This window comes from Cajanus cajan, chromosome 1, assembly GCF_000230855.2.
Source record: "Cajanus cajan strain Asha chromosome 1, NIPB_CcT2T_4, whole genome shotgun sequence".
Lineage (NCBI taxonomy): Eukaryota > Viridiplantae > Streptophyta > Magnoliopsida > Fabales > Fabaceae > Cajanus > Cajanus cajan.
The window spans coordinates 15,099,460-15,120,188 of NC_138517.1; positions in this window are offsets into that span (position 1 = coordinate 15,099,460).

The window sequence follows — 20,729 nt, forward strand, 5'->3', positions numbered from 1 at the left end:
GAGAAGGAGAAACATAAATATTAAATAATTCATCTTTTGAGAACCATGAAGGATCTCAGATCAAAGTTAGAGCAAGTGAGTATAGCTGATTTGTTTTTAAATTTTTATTGAAATAAATGATCAAAATATATTGTCTCTTTTAATGTGTTGCTTCAAGTCAAAATTAGTCAATCTGATTACAAAATAAATTAAAGGCAAAAAAATCACGTATCAATTCATATCATAATCAAATTTGATTATAAAAGAAAAATGAAAGATCATATCTGGTTCCGTGAAACATCAGTGTTTTAGGAGTATTTTTTTTTTCAACAGGGAAAAATTTATAAGAAATCTTTTAACTTCCTATTTAATTTGATTTCTACTTGTCATAATTATTTATGAACTAGATTTTAATATTTTAAAATAAATTATCATCAAATGAAAATAATTTTATACCAACTTGATTTCTTTGGGAAAGTAATATATATATATATATATATATATATATATATATAAAATACAGAAGCTTATAATTTTTATTATCTTATAATTTAATATTGGATTTCTTTTGATTATAAAACATAGTAAATAAAATCTAAAATCTGTATTAGTTTATTATAATTATCTTTTTGATAATTATTATAGTAGTAAATCAAAATATTTATCTGGATTTGAGTTATAATTATTATAATCTTTTTGATTTAATATTAGATATCTTTTGATTATAAAATATAATAAATAAAATCTAAAATCTGTAGCAATATCTTTATACAAATATTTAATATCAAAATATTTATTATAATTTTAATTATGATTTTTATAATCTTTGGATTTAATACTGGATTTCTTTTGATTATAATATTTTAATGTGTTTTATTTGAAATACCAGTTAAAATATTTTATTTTTTTATTTTAATTTATTATAAAATAATTAGAATATTTAATTTAGTATTATTAAAAAATAATCATTATAAGATTTAATTTATTTAATTTCATTATTTATTATAATACTTTTAGTGATTGTATTGATAAAAAAAATGTTTTTAATTAAAATATATTTAAAAAATTTAGTTAATTTATTATCATTCATTTACTTTATCAAAAAAATGTTCAAATTATGTCTGAACAAAAAATAATTATTTTTAATTGTGACACAATGAAAAAGTGTCGTACATATTTAAGAAGTATCATATCTAAAATATATCAGAATATTTAAAATATATTAGAGTATCATATATGGGATTTTGTGGATGTATAGATGCCTCATAATTTACTGTTTAGTGTTTAACATTATAAATTTTTATTCAATATCTTCACTTTAAGGTGGGTTATGTTGGGAGAGGAAATTAGTTCTTTACTCCTTCATTAGATATGCCAAACAATCAAACTATTTATAGAAAGAAAGTAAAATAATAGAAAGACGGGAGAGAGAAGCTAACGTATCACATTTGTTTACAAAGAGAATTAGGTAAGAACGAAAAATAAATAAATAAATAAATAAATAATTGGGTCTAATTGATTGTTTAACAAAACTATTTGCTTTCTCCACTCTGTTTCCTATTAATAATGGGTTTGTTTGCTTAAAACTTTTTTTTTCTATAAAGCACCTTTTTTTTATTAAATTTTATTTATCTTCCAATTGAGTTAGATTAATTTAAAGTTAAGTCACAATCTTCCAAGTCACTGCCATCACCAGTCACTGCAGGGGTGATAGAAGAAATGCAAAATAGGATAACTAAATTAAATATTGAGCTTGCTGCAAAAGAAGCAAAGGAAAAAGCATTAGAAGAGCATATACGACAGCATGATGAGCAGATGCGATATATACTACGCCATCTCAACATTGACCCTTTAAGGCCAACCCCTCCTGCACCGAGTACTACCCCAGATGATCCTGACCATGCTGTTGATGATGTTCTTGATGACATAGCAATAGAAACATATGAGATTAGAGTAGAGATATTAATTTTATTAATATTATTAATTATTTATTGAACTTATGTTGATTTTGAAAAACTTTTTGCAAAGATCCATATAAGTGCTTAACTACTTTTCTTTCCTTATTTTTTTATTTAATAAAATCAACTATGTAAGTTTTTTTATTCACTTATTTGAACAAGGAGAATTTTTCTTCACTTTTTTACTCTTTTTTTATTATTATGAGATTTTAAAAGAAAAAGAAAGAGAAAAAAATTACGTTTAAATTAATTTTCAAAATTTTACAAAGTTATTTAAAAATGAAAATAAGATAGTAAACGCATACATAATCTCACAATTCTAATAATACGTTATTAAATAATAATGAAAAATTATTTATACTAAAAATATTCACAACTATCCCATAGAATCAGCTTAACCGTAAGAGATTTGGAAAATATATATGAAACTTTAATTCAAATTCCATCATCGTCATTTATAGAAAAAAAAAAGAATACACAAGTCATTATAATAAAATGAGACCAATGTATATAATATTTGTGCATCATTTCATATTTTTCTCTGTCGAGGAGTTTTCATTCTTGTAGAATTGACTTTCTAGACAAATCAAACACATCACCCCGTGGGTGATCTTATAGAAACACGTTGGAGAACGACAAATAAATTCAAATTTCGTGCTTTTCCAATGTCATTTCCAATTGAAATAAACAATTGGTCGTCAAACTGTATCTCTGTTGGTGCTTTTGTAAGCGACAGGGATAGCGACCGATTTTATCCGTAGCTACATCAATTATTTAGCGACCGAAATAGCGACCGATTTTATCCGTAGCTACAACAGTTTTTTAGCGACTGAAATAGTGACTGATTCATAAAATGTTTTTATTAAATAAATACAAAAAATAGCGACGGAAATTGCTACCAAAAAATTCGGTCGCAAAATTGGTCTCCAGAAGTTAGGAGACCAAAATTTTAGCGACGGATTTTTATTGTCTAGCGACTGATTTTTCGGTCGCTAAATTGCGACGGAAAAAATTTCGGTCGCTATTTGAAATAGCGACCAGGGTTTTAGCGACGGAATTTTTTCGGTCGCTATTTCGGTCGCTGAATGTAATAGCGACTGAATTTACCTAAATAGCGACCGATTTTGGTGGTAGCTAAAACTTGATTTTTTTGTAGTGATCATTCTTTGAGACGGGGAATACGAGATTCCTTGAGGATGTTGAGTTTGGGAAGGAAGAGAACATAAGAAATGTTGTCTTTGAGGAAAAACCTGTCATTGACAGTGATCTAGTCCTCGTGTCTATTACTATTCCAGTACCTACCCCAGTAATAGGTGACAATCATGGAGTTATCCCTAACATTGTCCCTACACAAGACAATATTGAGATTCTCCCTCAAATACCTATAGAGCAAGCTCAACAATCTCAAGAAGTGTCATTAAGGAGATCCACTAGAGAAAGAAAAAGTGCAATTCCAAAAAAAAATTTTATTTTTATGTATTGGAATTATTAGAAAGTTTATCATATTTTTATACGAATTTTACTATTTACATATACGTATTTTACTATTCATATATACGTATTTTACTATTCATATATACGTATTTTACTATGCAATTGCATAGTAAATGGCTGCTGAAGGGAGCTCACGAGGGAAGCAAGTTTCCATTTATAAATGAATTTGAATATTTTAATGAATAGTGCATAGTAACTTATAATATTATTTTAATGAATAGTAACCTATGCATAGTAACTTCAAAAATTCTATAAATAGGAGCTTAAGGTTTTTGAAAATTCATAATTTTAGAGAGAAGAAATTCTAGAGAAATAAAAAGAGAGAATAAGAGAGGAGGTTCTGCTCTAATTCCGGTCCCAATTTAAGAAAAAGAGGAGGAGGTTCTGCCCAAGTTCCTATTCATCCAGGTACGGGGGAAAAGGGGATTATTTATATGTAGAGTACATGAGGGAATTGGGTAGAGGAATAATTTCTTAAAATCACGTTTAATTTATCTGAATGGAAGGCCGAGCCTCCTATTAATTTATAATTTGGAATTTATCTGAATGGAAGGCTGAGCCTCCTATTATTTTGTAATTTAAATGTTCTTGATAAAAGACTAAAATTTACATCTTTGTTATATTTTTATGATTTGGAAAATATAAATGGATTCCTAACTAGGAGGCACTGCCACCTTTACTGGAGTTAATTTATATTTTCTTTATTATTATCTATATATATATGTATTCCTAGTTTTTCACTATATTGTAAGGGTAGTACTTATAAGACTTAATCTGGTATGTATGAGTTTGAATTATCACATTGATTCCATGTTCTATGTATGATTGAGGTTGGATTGAGGGGAAAAGGTTTTGGTTAGGGTTTTCATGATTTCTTCATGATTTCCATGGATTAATGGTTAAAACTTAATTTTATTGCTTAAAATGATGTTTTTTTTGATATTGTTTATGTTTTCTTTAATGGTTCAAATTCGTGTAATTTGGATTGGATTCATGATTGGAAGGAATTTTCAAGGTTTTCATGGGTTGCTGGTTGCAGAATGCGCTGGGCGCGCTGAGTGCAAGTCTGGGCGCTGAGCGTGAATATTTTGATTTTGAGGTCTTAATGAAAGTTGTAGCCTTGGATTTTAGCTTTCCAATGGCGTTGGAATCACCCAAAAAGGAGGTCTAGAACTCCAGATATGGATGTTTTAGTGAAGAGGGGTCAAGCTGTCAGCTTTATCTATAGCTGTTGCGGTTTTTATAATTTTTCACAAAGTAGATGATGGAATTAGGACTTGATGTCTTCATGAGAGTTATAGGAAATTTTCTTATCTTTCATATGAAATAAGGATGAGCATGGTAGGAGTAGTATAACCCCTGATACGCTGTTTATAGTTTATACTAATTATTCTATTGATTATTATATTAGTTATTGTTACGTTATTTGATAGATGATATTGATGTGAATTTGAATTATAAGTTGAGATATTGTATGATTATGATTGTGATGTTTCACATTGATGACTAGGATGGCACGACCCCTGGGTAAGTGGTGCTATAGGGAAGGCGTGACCCTAGTATGATGTGGGATGAGTAGGACAGTTAACACCACCACTTATGTCGCTTATGGCAGCCCTGGCATAGGGTTAATTGCAAGAGATTGTATTGATTGTAATGTGATTGTGTTTCCTCACACCAAAATGGCGAGGGACGGCACGGCCCCTGGGTAAGTGATGCTACAGGGAGGGCGTGACCCCTGGTCTGGTGTGGGTTGAGTGAGGCAATTAACCTGTATCACTTGTGTCAGATGTGGCGAGGCCTTGGCATAGTGTTAATTGTTGGATTGGCACGAATGTTGTATGTGAATATGATGAGTAATTGATATATATATATATACACTATATAATGAGTTATGATGAAATTATACTGTGATATGATTGAATGTATTTTGCATATAGATAATTTTTCTTTTCTCACCGTATAAATTGTTGATATTTTAGGTGGAGAGGATCCAACTGCAAGTGGTATATAGAATGCCATCCGTTAATTTGGGAAATGCTTTGATAGTGTGACATCGGGGCAAGAGGATCTCTAGGATAGAATATTTGGTATTGTAATAAATGTTATTTTCTTTGAAAAATGTGTAAACTCTTGAATTTTATCTTTCAAGTTTTATTTTTCAGTCAGAACAGTTATGAAGTATTATGTGAACCCTTTTACCAACTTAAAAAGTTTATTTTCCTTAATTTTTTTTTTATTATATTTCGATATATGTGTTGGGGTAGTAAGGGTGTCACATTTAGTGGTATCAGAGCAGGTCGATTCAATCGGCCGTGAGTTATGAGTCTATTGTGCTTGTTTGGTAGATGGATGATGTGGCAAAAATTAATTGTTGAACTTATTGATAATATGACGATTGATTGAGTTTGTTGTTTTAGAGTATGATTGTTAACTTTTTGGGGAAACACAGAAAACAATGGCAGGAGGTAGAAACGATCGTGCAATAGCCGATGCTTTGCAAGCAATGGCTCAGGCTCTTGGTAATTTGAACCAACGACCAGACATTGATTGGCTAGAGAGATTTCAGCGAAATAATCCACCAAGTTTCCGTGGAGGCTATAATCCTGACGGAGCTGCTGACTGGATATTTGAAGTCGAAAAGATATTCCAAGCTATGGGATGTCCTATGATACAGAAAGTGACTTTAGCTGTCTTTATGCTTTCTGGGGAGGCTGGTATTTGGTGGCAAGGTGCTTTACAAAGAATGATGGCTGCGGGAACTCAAGTAAACTGGGAAAATTTCAAACGACTGTTCTTGGAGAAATATTTTCCCCGAGACGTGAGACATAAGAAACAAGTAGAATTCCTTGAATTAAAACAAGGAGAGAATTCAGTGGCTGAATATGTGACTAAATTTGAAGACTTGGTTAGATTTTGTCCTATGTATGATGGCGTAGACAATGAGGAGGACAAATGTGTGAAGTTTGTGAGCGGTCTGCGCCCTGAAATCAAACAAGTATTCAATTATCAAGGGATCACACACTACCATGAATTGATGAACAAGTGCAGAGTTTATGATGAGGACAACCGAGCTAGGGTAACTCATTATAAAAGTGGAGGACCAATGAGAAATAATAAGTTTGGTTCATCCAAGGGTAAACCTTATACCAAGTTTACAGGGGACTCAAGTTCTAAGGTGAATAATCAAGGTTCTACGCAACAAAGAAGCCAAGTTCCAATGGTTAGCCAAACTTCTGGAAGGGGAAGTGTGGGTTTTGTTCCACACAACAACTGTTTTAAATGTGGAAAGCCAGGTCATAAGGCAGTTGATTGTCGGATGCAAAGAATAATGATATGCTTCAAATGTAAAGCAGAGGGACATAAAGCTAGTGAATGCCCTCAGAGTAGGAAAGAAATAACAGAGGCTGGAGGGAGCGCTAGCAAACCTCGAACCACAGGAAGAGTATTTGCTTTGAGTGGTGCTGAAGCTACTCAATCCGAAGACTTAATTCAGGGTATGTGTTTCATTAATGGAACTCCTTTAACCGTTTTATATGATTCTGGTGCGACTCACTCTTTCATATCACATGCATGTGTGTCTAAGTTAAAATTACCTGTCTCTTCCTTGTCTTTTGAGTTAATTGTCGAAACACCCACTAATGGTTCTGTAATTACTTCTGATGTCTGTCCAAAGTGTCCTCTAACTATTGAAGGTAGAGATTTCGTGGTTGACTTAATTTGTTTACCTCTAAGTCAACTAGATGTTATTTTGGGTATGGACTGGTTATCTTCCAATCATGTCCTTTTGAATTGTGCTAGTAAATCTATTATTTTTGAGGAGTCTGTTGAAAAAGTGAGTAAGGATTATTTGACTGCCAACCAAGTTAAGATTTCTTTGCAAGAAGATGCCCAAGTGTACATGTTGTTAGCTTCTCTGAATTCTGAGAAAAATGTTTTGGTAAATGAATTGCCTGTTGTGTGTGACTTTTCGGATGTCTTTTCTGATGTGTCTAGCTTACCACCCAGAAGAGAAGTAGAATTTTCCATAGATTTAGTTCCAGGAACAGGACCTATCTCTATTGCACCTTACAGGATGTCACCCATAGAGTTAGTGGAACTAAAGAAACAAATAGAAGACTTGTTGAAAAAGGGGTTTGTGAGGCCTAGTGTATCACCTTGGGGAGCACCCGTACTTCTAGTCAAAAAGAAGGATGGTAGTATGCGGTTGTGTGTAGATTATCGCCAGTTGAACAAGGTGACCATTAAGAACAAATATCTGTTGCCTAGGATAGATGATCTTATGGATCAGTTGGTAGGTGCTTGTGTGTTTAGTAAAATCGATCTTAGATCAGGGTACCATCAGATTAGAGTTAAGAGTGAAGATGTACCTAAGACAACATTTAGGACCCGTTATGGACACTATGAGTATCTAGTAATGCCTTTTGGTGTGACGAATGCTCCTGCAATTTTTATGGATTACATGAATCGGATTCTTCATCCGTATTTGGATAAATTTGTAGTTGTCTTTATAGATGACATACTAATTTATTCCAAGACTAAAGAGGAGCATGAGGAACATTTAAGGGTAGTACTACAAACACTCAGGGAGAAACAACTTTATGCTAAGTTGTCCAAGTGTGATTTTTGGCTAGAGGAGGTGAGTTTCTTAGGGCATGTAATTTCGAGTAGAGGTATAACAGTGGATCCATCTAAAGTTGAGGCTATGCTGAATTGGGAGGCACCTAAGTCAGTTAGTGAGATTAGGAGTTTCCTTGGATTGGCTGGATACTATAGAAGATTCATAGAAGGATTCTCTAAGTTAGCATTACCCTTGACAAGTTTGACTAGGAAAGGAGTTATGTTTGTATGGGATAGTAAATGTGAGGATAGTTTCCGAGCCCTTAAGGAAAAATTGACTAGTGCACCTGTTTTAGTATTGCCTGATCTTAGCAAGACTTTTGTGATTTATTGTGACGCTTCTAAGATAGGTTTGGGTGGAGTGTTAATGCAAGAAGGAAAGGTCGTATCTTATGCATCTAGGCAATTAAAAATACATGAGAGGAATTACCCCACCCATGATCTTGAATTAGCAGCAGTGGTGTTCACACTTAAGATTTGGAGACATTATTTGTATGGTTCAAAATTTGAAGTGTTTAGTGATCATAAGAGTCTTAAGTATTTATTTAACCAAAAAGATTTAAATATGAGGCAAAGGAGATGGTTGGAATTTCTTAAGGACTATGATTTTGATCTTAATTATCATCCAGGAAAAGCTAATGTGGTAGCTGATGCTTTGAGTAGGAAATCTTTGCATTTGTCTTCTCTTATGATTAGGGAGATGGATCTTTTGACCCAATTTAGAGACTTAAGTTTGACTTGTGAAGTGACTCATAATAGTGTGAGATTAGGTATGACTCGGGTGACTAGTGAGTTGTTGAGGGAAATTGGAGAAGCTCAGTTAGTGGATTCATTTCTAGAGGCTAGACGTAAGGCTATAGGACAAGGGATTGGAGGAGAATTTACCTTGGGTGCAGATGGAGTGGTAAGATTTAAAGACCGAGTATGTGTGCCTAGTGACCCTACACTTAAACGATTGATACTCGAGGAAGGTCATAAGAGCAAGCTTAGTTTTCATCCAAGAGCAACGAAGATGTATCAAGATCTCAGGAAGATATTCTGGTGGCCTAGGATGAAGAAAGATATAGCTGAATTTGTGAGTGTCTGTTTAGTATGTCAGAAGGCTAAGATAGAGCATCAAAAACCTTCAGGATTACTTCAGCCTTTGAGTATACCCGAGTGGAAGTGGGATAGCATCTCTATGGACTTCATAGTTGCTTTGCCTAAAACTAGGAAAGGGCATGATTCCATTTGGGTTATAGTTGATAGGTTGACCAAGAGTGCACATTTCCTACCTATTAACATTAGGTTTTCTCTGGAGAGATTGGCTAGACTGTATATTGATGAAATCGTGAGATTACATGGGATACCATCTAGCATAATTTCAGACAGAGACCCTAGATTCACCTCTAGATTTTGGGAGAGCCTACAACAAGCTTTGGGAACCCAACTGAGACTTAGTTCAGCTTACCACCCTCAAACTGATGGTCAAACTGAGAGGACTATTCAGTCTTTGGAGGACTTGCTTAGAGCTTGTGTGTTGGATCAAGGGGGTAGTTGGGATAGTCTTTTACCTTTGATAGAGTTTACCTATAATAATAGTTACCACTCTAGCATAGGTATGGCACCCTATGAGGCCTTGTATGGTAGGAGGTGTAGAACTCCTTTGTGTTGGAATGAACTTGGGGACAATGTCATCTTAGGACCTGAGATTGTGCAACAAACCACTGAAAAAGTTAAATTGATACAAGAAAGGATGAGGACAGCTCAGAGTAGACAGAAAAATTATGCTGACAGGAGAAGAAAAGATTTAGAATTTCAAGAAGGTGATCATGTATTCTTAAAAGTCACTCCGTGGACTGGGGTTGGCAGGGCATTGAAATCTAGAAAACTTACTCCTCGATTTATTGGTCCTTTTCAAATCCTTAAAAGAGTCGGTAATGTTGCCTACCAAATAGCTTTGCCTCCTAATCTGTCAAATCTTCATGATGTTTTTCATATTTCTCAACTTCGAAAATACATTCATGATCCTTCGCATGTGATTGAGTCGGATCATATTGAGGTTAAGGAGAACTTGACGATGGAAGCTACCCCGATGAGAGTCGAGGATCGAATGGTAAAGCAACTTAGGGGTAAAGAAATTCCTTTGGTAAAAGTTATTTGGGGAGGAGCTATACCAGAAAGTGCTACTTGGGAACTAGAGGAAAAGATGAGAACTTCATATCCATTTTTGTTTAATTCAGGTAATTTCGAGGACGAAATTTCTAAAAGGAGGGGAGTAATGTAACATTCCAAAAAAAAATTTTATTTTTATGTATTGGAATTATTAGAAAGTTTATCATATTTTTATACGAATTTTACTATTTACATATACGTATTTTACTATTCATATATACGTATTTTACTATTCATATATACGTATTTTACTATGCAATTGCATAGTAAATGGCTGCTGAAGGGAGCTCACGAGGGAAGCAAGTTTCCATTTATAAATGAATTTGAATATTTTAATGAATAGTGCATAGTAACTTATAATATTATTTTAATGAATAGTAACCTATGCATAGTAACTTCAAAAATTCTATAAATAGGAGCTTAAGGTTTTTGAAAATTCATAATTTTAGAGAGAAGAAATTCTAGAGAAATAAAAAGAGAGAATAAGAGAGGAGGTTCTGCTCTAATTCTGGTCCCGATTTAAGAAAAAGAGGAGGAGGTTCTGCCCAAGTTCCTATTCATCCAGGTACGGGGGAAAAGGGGATTATTTATATGTAGAGTACATGAGGGAATTGGGTAGAGGAATAATTTCTTAAAATCACGTTTAATTTATCTGAATGGAAGGCCGAGCCTCCTATTAATTTATAATTTGGAATTTATCTGAATGGAAGGCTGAGCCTCCTATTATTTTGTAATTTAAATGTTCTTGATAAAAGACTAAAATTTACATCTTTGTTATATTTTTATGATTTGGAAAATATAAATGGATTCCTAACTAGGAGGCACTGCCACCTTTACTGGAGTTAATTTATATTTTCTTTATTATTATCTATATATATATGTATTCCTAGTTTTTCACTATATTGTAAGGGTAGTACTTATAAGACTTAATCTGGTATGTATGAGTTTGAATTATCACATTGATTCCATGTTCTATGTATGATTGAGGTTGGATTGAGGGGAAAAGGTTTTGGTTAGGGTTTTCATGATTTCTTCATGATTTCCATGGATTAATGGTTAAAACTTAATTTTATTGCTTAAAATGATGTTTTTTTGATATTGTTTATGTTTTCTTTAATGGTTCAAATTCGTGTAATTTGGATTGGATTCATGATTGGAAGGAATTTTCAAGGTTTTCATGGGTTGCTGGTTGCAGAATGCGCTGGGCGCGCTGAGTGCAAGTCTGGGCGCTGAGCGTGAATATTTTGATTTTGAGGTCTTAATAAAAGTTGTAGCCTTGGATTTTAGCTTTCCAATGGCGTTGGAATCACCCAAAAAGGAGGTCTAGAACTCCAGATATGAATGTTTTAGTGAAGAGGGGTCAAGCTGTCAGCTTTATCTATAGCTGTTGCGGTTTTTATAATTTTTCACAAAGTAGATGATGGAATTAGGACTTGATGTCTTCATGAGAGTTATAGGAAATTTTCTTATCTTTCATATGAAATAAGGATGAGCATGGTAGGAGTAGTATAACCCCTGATACGCTGTTTATAGTTTATACTAATTATTCTATTGATTATTATATTAGTTATTGTTACGTTATTTGATAGATGATATTGATGTGAATTTGAATTATAAGTTGAGATATTGTATGATTATGATTGTGATGTTTCACATTGATGACTAGGATGGCACGACCCCTGGGTAAGTGGTGCTATAGGGAAGGCGTGACCCTAGTATGATGTGGGATGAGTAGGACAGTTAACACCACCACTTATGTCGCTTATGGCAGCCCTGGCATAGGGTTAATTGCAAGAGATTGTATTGATTGTAATGTGATTGTGTTTCCTCACACCAAAATGGCGAGGGACGGCACGGCCCCTGGGTAAGTGATGCTACAGGGAGGGCGTGACCCCTGGTCTGGTGTGGGTTGAGTGAGGCAATTAACCTGTATCACTTGTGTCAGATGTGGCGAGGCCTTGGCATAGTGTTAATTGTTGGATTGGCACGAATGTTGTATGTGAATATGATGAGTAATTGATATATATATATATACACTATATAATGAGTTATGATGAAATTATACTGTGATATGATTGAATGTATTTTGCATATAGATAATTTTTCTTTTCTCACCGTATAAATTGTTGATATTTTAGGTGGAGAGGATCCAACTGCAAGTGGTATATAGAATGCCATCCGTTAATTTGGGAAATGCTTTGATAGTGTGACATCGGGGCAAGAGGATCTCTAGGATAGAATATTTGGTATTGTAATAAATGTTATTTTCTTTGAAAAATGTGTAAACTCTTGAATTTTATCTTTCAAGTTTTATTTTTCAGTCAGAACAGTTATGAAGTATTATGTGAACCCTTTTACCAACTTAAAAAGTTTATTTTCCTTAATTTTTTTTTTATTATATTTCGATATATGTGTTGGGGTAGTAAGGGTGTCACAGTATGCAAACTAAAGAAATCCATCTATGGTCTCAAACAAGCTTCCCGTCAATGGTATCACAAGTTCCGTCAAGTTATTACCTCATATGGTTTTGACGCAAATATAGTTGATGATTGTGTTTATCATAAGTTTAGTGGGAGTAAATATATACTCTTGGTGTTATATGTCGATGATATACTGCTTGCCAACAGCGATATAGGCTTATTGCACGAAACCAAGAGATTTTTAACAAAGAATTTTGAAATGAAAGATCTTGGTGAAGCCTCTTTTGTATTAGGTATTAAGATACTAAGAGATTGTTCTCATGGTATCATAAGGTTATCACAAGAGAACTATATCGATAAAGTTTTAGATAGATTCGACATGAAAGATAGTAAACCAGGAGATACCCCTATAGCCAAGGGAGATAAATTTAGCCTCAAACAATGACCTAATAATGACCTTGAAAGAAATGAGATGCAAAAGATTCCTTATGCTTCAGTTGTGGGAAGTCTAATGTATGCTCAAGTTTGTACTCGTCCTGATATTGCATTTATAGTGGATTGGGCAGATACTTAAGTAATCCTGGGATGCAGCATTGGAAAGCAGTAAAGCGTGTAATGCGCTATTTGAAGAGAACAAAAGGATATATGCTCACTTATCAGAAGTCTGACAGTTTAGAGATCATTGGGTACTCAGACTCTGATTTTGACGGATGTCAAGACAGTAAACGCTCCACATCTGGATACATCTTTATGTTGGCTGGATGAGCTATCTCTTGGAAGTATGTTAAACAGACTATTATAGCTTCATCAACCATGGCTGCGGAGTTCTTTACTTGTTTTGAGGCATCCAACCATGGGATATGGTTGCGAAATTTTATCACTAATTTACGTGTGGTTAATGGCATTGAAAGGCCATTGAAAATCTATTGTGATAATAACTCTGCAGTTCTTTATTCCAATAACAATAGGAGTACAACCAAGTCAAAATTCATTGATATAAAGTTTCTGGTTGTTAAGGAAAGAGTTCAGAATAAGCAAATTTCTATAGAACATATAGGGACTAATTTTATGCTAGCTGATCCACTTACTAAGGGTTTGGTGCCTAAAGTCTTTCATGAGCACACTGCTCATATGGGTGTAATTCCTTATAGTACCTTAGTTTAGTGGGAGTCTCATTTATGTTTTGTGTCTTCTTTATTTTTATTTTTTTCCAGATATTTGTATTATTTGGATTTTCTACAGAAATAAAGTTGATGTTCATAATTCTATTCTGAGCTTATTTTGTGCAATATATATATGTTGCGTTTTGAATGGATCTCTATAAAGAATAAAGTTTGGACCAGTTGAAAATAGACATGATTAAGATCACGTTGCATGTAATTTCCATGCCACTTATCCATATTTGATCTATGTCATTGAGTGCATACAATTGTGGTGATCATTATGGTTTAGTCACATTAGATAGTGATGAAAGCTGTAGTGATTCCCTGTTGTTGTATGAGATGGACCAGATTGTTTAAGGGGAGTCTAAGAGTAAATAGCATACGGTTGCGCGCCTAAAGAATTTTTTGATATAAATACTTAATGAATATGAAGCCCAAGTGGGAGATTGTTAGAAATTTTATTTCTAATAATTATTGTGGGCTACATATATTATTTGTAGTATTTATATTAGTTATTTACATTTAGTTTGGCTCAATAAAAGTGATCTAATTTTAGTGAGCCTTTAGACTGCCAACAGGAAAAACTGATATGGGCCCAAAAAAGTGGAAACCAGATTTGCCCCGTTAGGGGTTAATGGGAACCCTAATAGGTTTAAAATCATAAAGATGGTCATGGTCCCCAATATGCCAAATCAGAAACACACGTCTCTCTGTCTCCCTATTAGAAAAGTAACATCAAGTCCCATCAAGGAATCCAGTGATTTGGCTGAGGAAGATCATTGCACCAAAAGGCTATTCCGCTGCAACCTTTTGATCAACGTTAATGGATACAGGTACGTGTTATTATCATTAACTCTGTAATCTGAGACAACGGTTCATATTTTTTTATTAATGGAAAATTTCTATTTGGCTTAAGAAATTTATCCCAACATTATCCCTCATTAATTTTTTTAATAAACTTTCAGGTTGAGCTCAAGAGTCCAACCTAAGACTCCACTCTTAGCCCACAACCTTTTTCTTTTATTTATTTAATAAAAACATTTTAATTATATTATAAACCTAATTAATTAAATTAAATAAGTTTGTAATATATTTTTTTTATTAAAACACTTTTTTTTTTAATTTTTGAATCGACTTGTTTAAGATTCACTAGTATAAAAATAAGATTTTCTGACATACTTTTTATGTCAGATGTAGACCACATCACATGGAAAGTTGTGCGGTGGCATACTTGTAAATATGTCAAAATATTTTATGACGAGTGTTGACTTACTCGTCATAGAATGTTCTTTTTATGATAGGTAACTTGACACCCATCACAAAATGTGTTGGTTAACCTTTGACTCTAACATTTTTGTGATAGATCTTGACTTACCTATTATAGAAAGCAACATTCTATGACGAATAAATTGTCATCCGCCATAGAATGTCTTCTTATTTATGACACCAATGACCAGTGGGGTGGTTTCTAGTGAAACTCTTCATTTGTTCTCGTACTCTACTACTTTTTGATCTATTTCTTGTAATCGGTTGTTCGTTTTCACGCTCCCAAGTTCATTCTCATTCTCTTTTTCATGCATTTTGTGTATAGTGTTAGTGTTGTTTGATGTTATTTGTCCAACGAGAGGGAAAAAGATGCAGGGAGAGAGAAAGAAGGTGGTAGCAAAGAGAGTAAAAAAGCGCAATGACGAAACATGAAGAAATGTGACAAAGAGAAAGAGTGCTATGAAGAAACACGAAGAGATGCAACATTGAGAAGGAAATAATGGTGCAATGGTGTAATACAAAGAAACTCGACAAAAGGGAAAAAACACAACAAAACAAAGAAATGCGACAAGAGAATAAGAGTGCAATGATGAAATGCGAAGAGATGCAATACTATAAAGGAAATAACGGTACGGTGGCAAAATACAAAGAAACATAATAAAAGGAAAAAAATCATAATGAAGAAACATTTATTAACCTAAAAAATAAAATTTTTAGTAGGTTATTTTTATAATCGGCATAAAAAGTTGAGACCTTCTATGTTGATTATTTTTATAATCAACCAAAAAAGTCGATACTTTTTATGTCATCAAGATCTATGATAAATCTAAAATCAATATAAAAAAATATATGAATATAAATCATTTTGAAGATCTTTTTAGAATCAATTCAAGATTTGAAAGTGATGTTCATTAACATAAAAAAAAAACAGAGTATAAAACATTATTTGATCATAACAATATCATACACATTAATAAAATTACACAAAAAGTTAACTTTTATTATAACTCTAAAAAATTTATCTAAATAAAAAGTAAATATTTAATTTTTAAATATTCTAAAATGTATTATATATTTAAATAATCTATTTAATATAATAATATATTTTATTTTAATTTATATTTTTACATTTTTAAAAATATATATTATTATATTCAAAATCTATTTTTATAAGTAAAAAAAAAATCACATTGAGAACTCAGACGCCAAATCCAACTTCTCAATAAATATTAAAAGAGGGACATTTTGTTAAATATATGGAGAAGAGAATACTTCTCTCATTAAATATTGAAATGGAAACATTAATATATATATATATATATATATACAAAGCATCAAGAAGTAAAACTGCTACATTGCAGTTACCCAAAAAGTAAAACTGTTGATGAGAATTTAATGAAAAGCCACAACCACGTGTTTCATATTAGAAAAGATAGATACTGCATTCAATTGGCTTTAAAACGACGTTGGTAGCCATAGGAATTGCAAAGTGGACAGATGAAGCTGACTTAAAAATTCTAACCCACCTCTTTTAAGACTGAGTTGGTCCACCAGTCTGTCAAATTTTTAAGAAAATCAAAAAAATTAACATTTTTTATTTTAATACTGTAACGCCTAGTGAATTTTTTTATTCAAATAATACTATTTTAAATTTTTTTTACCCAAATAACAATTGTACAAATTTATTTCTCTAACTAATATCATTTATCGTTCATGTTCAGAACGGGTTATTCTGATTCCAAAACGGGCAGTTTCAGTTTAAAAAATAACACATGACGAATGGATCAGAACGGACCATTCCGGATTCAAAATTAGTACATAAAAAGTGGAACTAGAAAGGGTCATTCTGAATCCAGAACGGGCCGTTCTGGCCTATAAATATATATATTTTTTTTCGATTTTCACTTATCAAATACCAAAACTCAGAAACTAATATCAAATAATTAAATTTATTGAATATTAACATTATAAATATAACTAAATAAATTTATTAGAATTCAATACAACAATAAAGATCAATGGTGGCGGAAACTAATTATGTTATTTTCTAATGTTCATCTTTATTTTAATCCTACTAGATTTTGGCCGACCTGCTGGGAAACTGATTATGTTGGCGGAAAATGATTATGTTGCTCGCATGACCCGTCGGGAGATTTACAATAAGGCTAAGTGAAATGTGATATGATTGCGGCAAGTTCCAAAAAGTTCATATCCCTTGCTCGCATAACCCGTTGGGAAATTTACAGTAAGGCTAAATGTAATGTGGTGTGATTGCGACAAGTTCCAGAAAGTTCATATCATTTATTCGCATGACCCGTTGTGAAATTTACAGTAAGGCTAAATGTAATGTGGTGTGATTGCGGCAAGGTATGATTGCAGCAAGTTCCAAAAAGTTCATATCCCTTACTCGCATGACCCGTTGGGGATTTAACAGTAAGGCTAAATGTAATGTGGTATGATTGCGACAAGTTCCAGAAAGTTCATATCCCTTGCTCGCATGACCCGTTGGGAGATTTACAGTAAGACTAAATGTAATGTGGTGTGATTGCGGCAAAGTCCAGCAGGATTAAAACAGAGATGGACATTAGAGAACAACATAATCAGTTTCTGTCACCACTGATCTTTATTGTTGTATTGAATTTTAATAAATTTTTTTAGTTATATATATAATGTTAATATTCAATAAATTTAATTATTTAATGTTAGTTTCTGAGTTTTGGTATTTGATAAGTGAAAATAAAAAAAAAAATTAATTTATAGGCCAGAACGACTCGTTTTGGTTCCACTTTTTATGTACTAATTTTGAATCCGGAACGGCCCGTTCTGATGCATTCTTCATGTGTTATTTTTTAAACTAGAATGGCCCGTTCTGAAATAAGAACGGTTCATTCTGAATGTGAACAGTAAATGGTGCTAGTTGGAGAAATAAATTTGTACAGTTGCTATTTGGGTAAAAAAACAATTTAAATAGTATTGTTTAAGTAAAAAACTCAAACGCTTAGTCATGTGGATATTAATTCCAATATTATAGTATATAATACTTATGTACATTATATCATTAATATTATTATACATAAAACAAAAGAAAATTTTATGAACTTGCTTACATATAGCACTTTATATTTGCATCACATATTAAACAAAAATATTTACAATAATGTACATACTTATAAACTACTTATTTCTTACACTACTTTTATAATCTTTACATATCTGGTTGCTACAAGTTCACAATAGGATTGACATGGTTTGTTGGAGGTAGGAAAACGGTGACCACTATTGGTCCATCAATAACGGTAGGAATTTCTTGAGTAGGATAAAACATAAAAGTTGATAGTGTCAATCCTTGAAAAGTGACCAAGTTGGCAACGACATCTACAAACCAAGTGGTTTTTGGAAATACCGCGGAGATGATGGAAGTGAAAGGTCCTGGAAGTGTTGAAAGGTCCATCTATTTTTATAATTATATTACACGAGAAACATAAGGAGTGAGAACAATTATCCAATAAATATCAACAATTACATAATAAGCATAACAATATTTTATACTAATAAATAAATAAATATATATATATATATATATTAATTTTTCTTGATATAAAAATTTGAGTTATACTTGTAGTGACTAGTCAGGATAAATGAGAATTATCATAATATCAACCACAAAAGGATATTTCACCTTAAATCCTTACTCATTTAAATCTCCAAGGTCAAACCTCCAACTACAAATTAATTCAAACTTTCAATTTTATGGCCATAAGATAATTTTAATAAAACTATTTTAGAGTTAATCATAAAAATAATTATGCTAAATCAATTTGAGTATTTATCATTAAAATAATATTTACATAAATGGAATATATTAAGAGTATCGATCAAGTAAATAGCAATAATAGTCATTATAAAATAATTAAACAACATAAAATATGAACACCTTATTAATTATTATGAGTAAAAATAATTATAGTTTAAGCAAATAAATGATATTAGGGACACCTCACTAAATAAATATACATAAAATATAACAAATAAGTAAACATAATAATATATAAAATTTTAAAGAGATAAAGTTTTCCTCTCTCTTACCTTAAAATAAGCACGTTTTCACTATTTATAGATAGATGGCACGCCAGATGACACTACACATTATGTAATATGTGTACGTAATCTATGTGTGTATTATCTTTTATATTTCACATTATCTTTTTATTACATGATCAATTGTTGTTACATATTATTACATTTAGTTTTTGTAAATTTATTAATATATATATATATATATATATATATATAAGGCCATGGTATGACTTGAACCTGTGACTTGGAACTTGTAGCTCTTATGCACAACTACTCAAACCACTGAATTATTCCATTTTATATGTCTCTAACATTATACAAATTATAATAAGTTATTTCGCATGTAATAATAAAATATTATAAATATCTATAATATAATTAGATATCATATATATATATATATATATAAATATTTAGTTTACTAAATATAAAATTTTATAAAAATAAAACACTAGTATTTATCTATTTATTTTAAATATATTAACTAAAATTTAAGAGTCTGATTAAAAAATAAAATAATAATAATAATAATAATAAAATTATGAATAAATATTATATGATTCTATTTTATTAATCAAATCATAATAATTATAAAATTAGGAATTATCTAATTCTATTTTATTTTACTGAATATGTTGTAATAAAAATTTGATATATTGTAATTATGTAAAATATTGTACTTATTCTCTATTATATATATATATATATATATATATATATATATATATATATATATATATATAAATTATAATAACTAAAAATTCAGAGTACTATTTTAAGAAAAGTATAATAATAAAATTGATAATATTGTATCTAAAAATTAAGATATTACAATTCTCCCCTACTTACAGAAATTTCGTCCTTCAAATTTTTATTGCTTAAAATAAATAAGAATAATTTTTCCTAATTTTCTCTTCCAGTTCCCATGTAGCGTCTCCCGTGTCTTCATTCCAAATGACCTTTACCAATGAAATTTGTTTGCCTCTCAACTACTATTGATTCTCCTGTCTGCGATCTGTATAGGCATGGTTTCATATGTAAGGTTATCCTTTAATTTTACTGTATTAGGCATTATTACATGAGATGGATCATAAATATATTTTCTTAAATGAGACACATGAAAGACATTGTGAAGATTAGAAAGAAAAGAAGATAAAGAAATTTGATAAGCAACAATACCTATTCTTCTGAGAATTTGGTTAGGACCAATAAATCGAGGTGTGAGTTTCTTTGATTTCATTACCCTACCAATACTAGTTGTTGGTGTAACTTTCAAAAATACATGATCGCCTTCATGAAATTCAAGAGGTCGTCTTCTTCTATCAACATAACTTTTCTGTCTGCTTTGAGTCGTTTTCAATTTTTCCTGAATCATTTTGATTTTCTCTGTGGTTTGTTGCACCAATTCAGGACCTAAGATTAAATTTTCCCTAGTCTCAAACCAACACAAAGGAGTTATGCACTTCCTTCCATACAGAGCTTCATAGGGTGCCATACCTATGCTAGAATAGAAACTGTTGCTATAAGTAAATTCAATCAGAGGCAGGTATTGATCCCAACTACTAGAATCCTCTAGAACACAAGCTCTCAATAAGTCT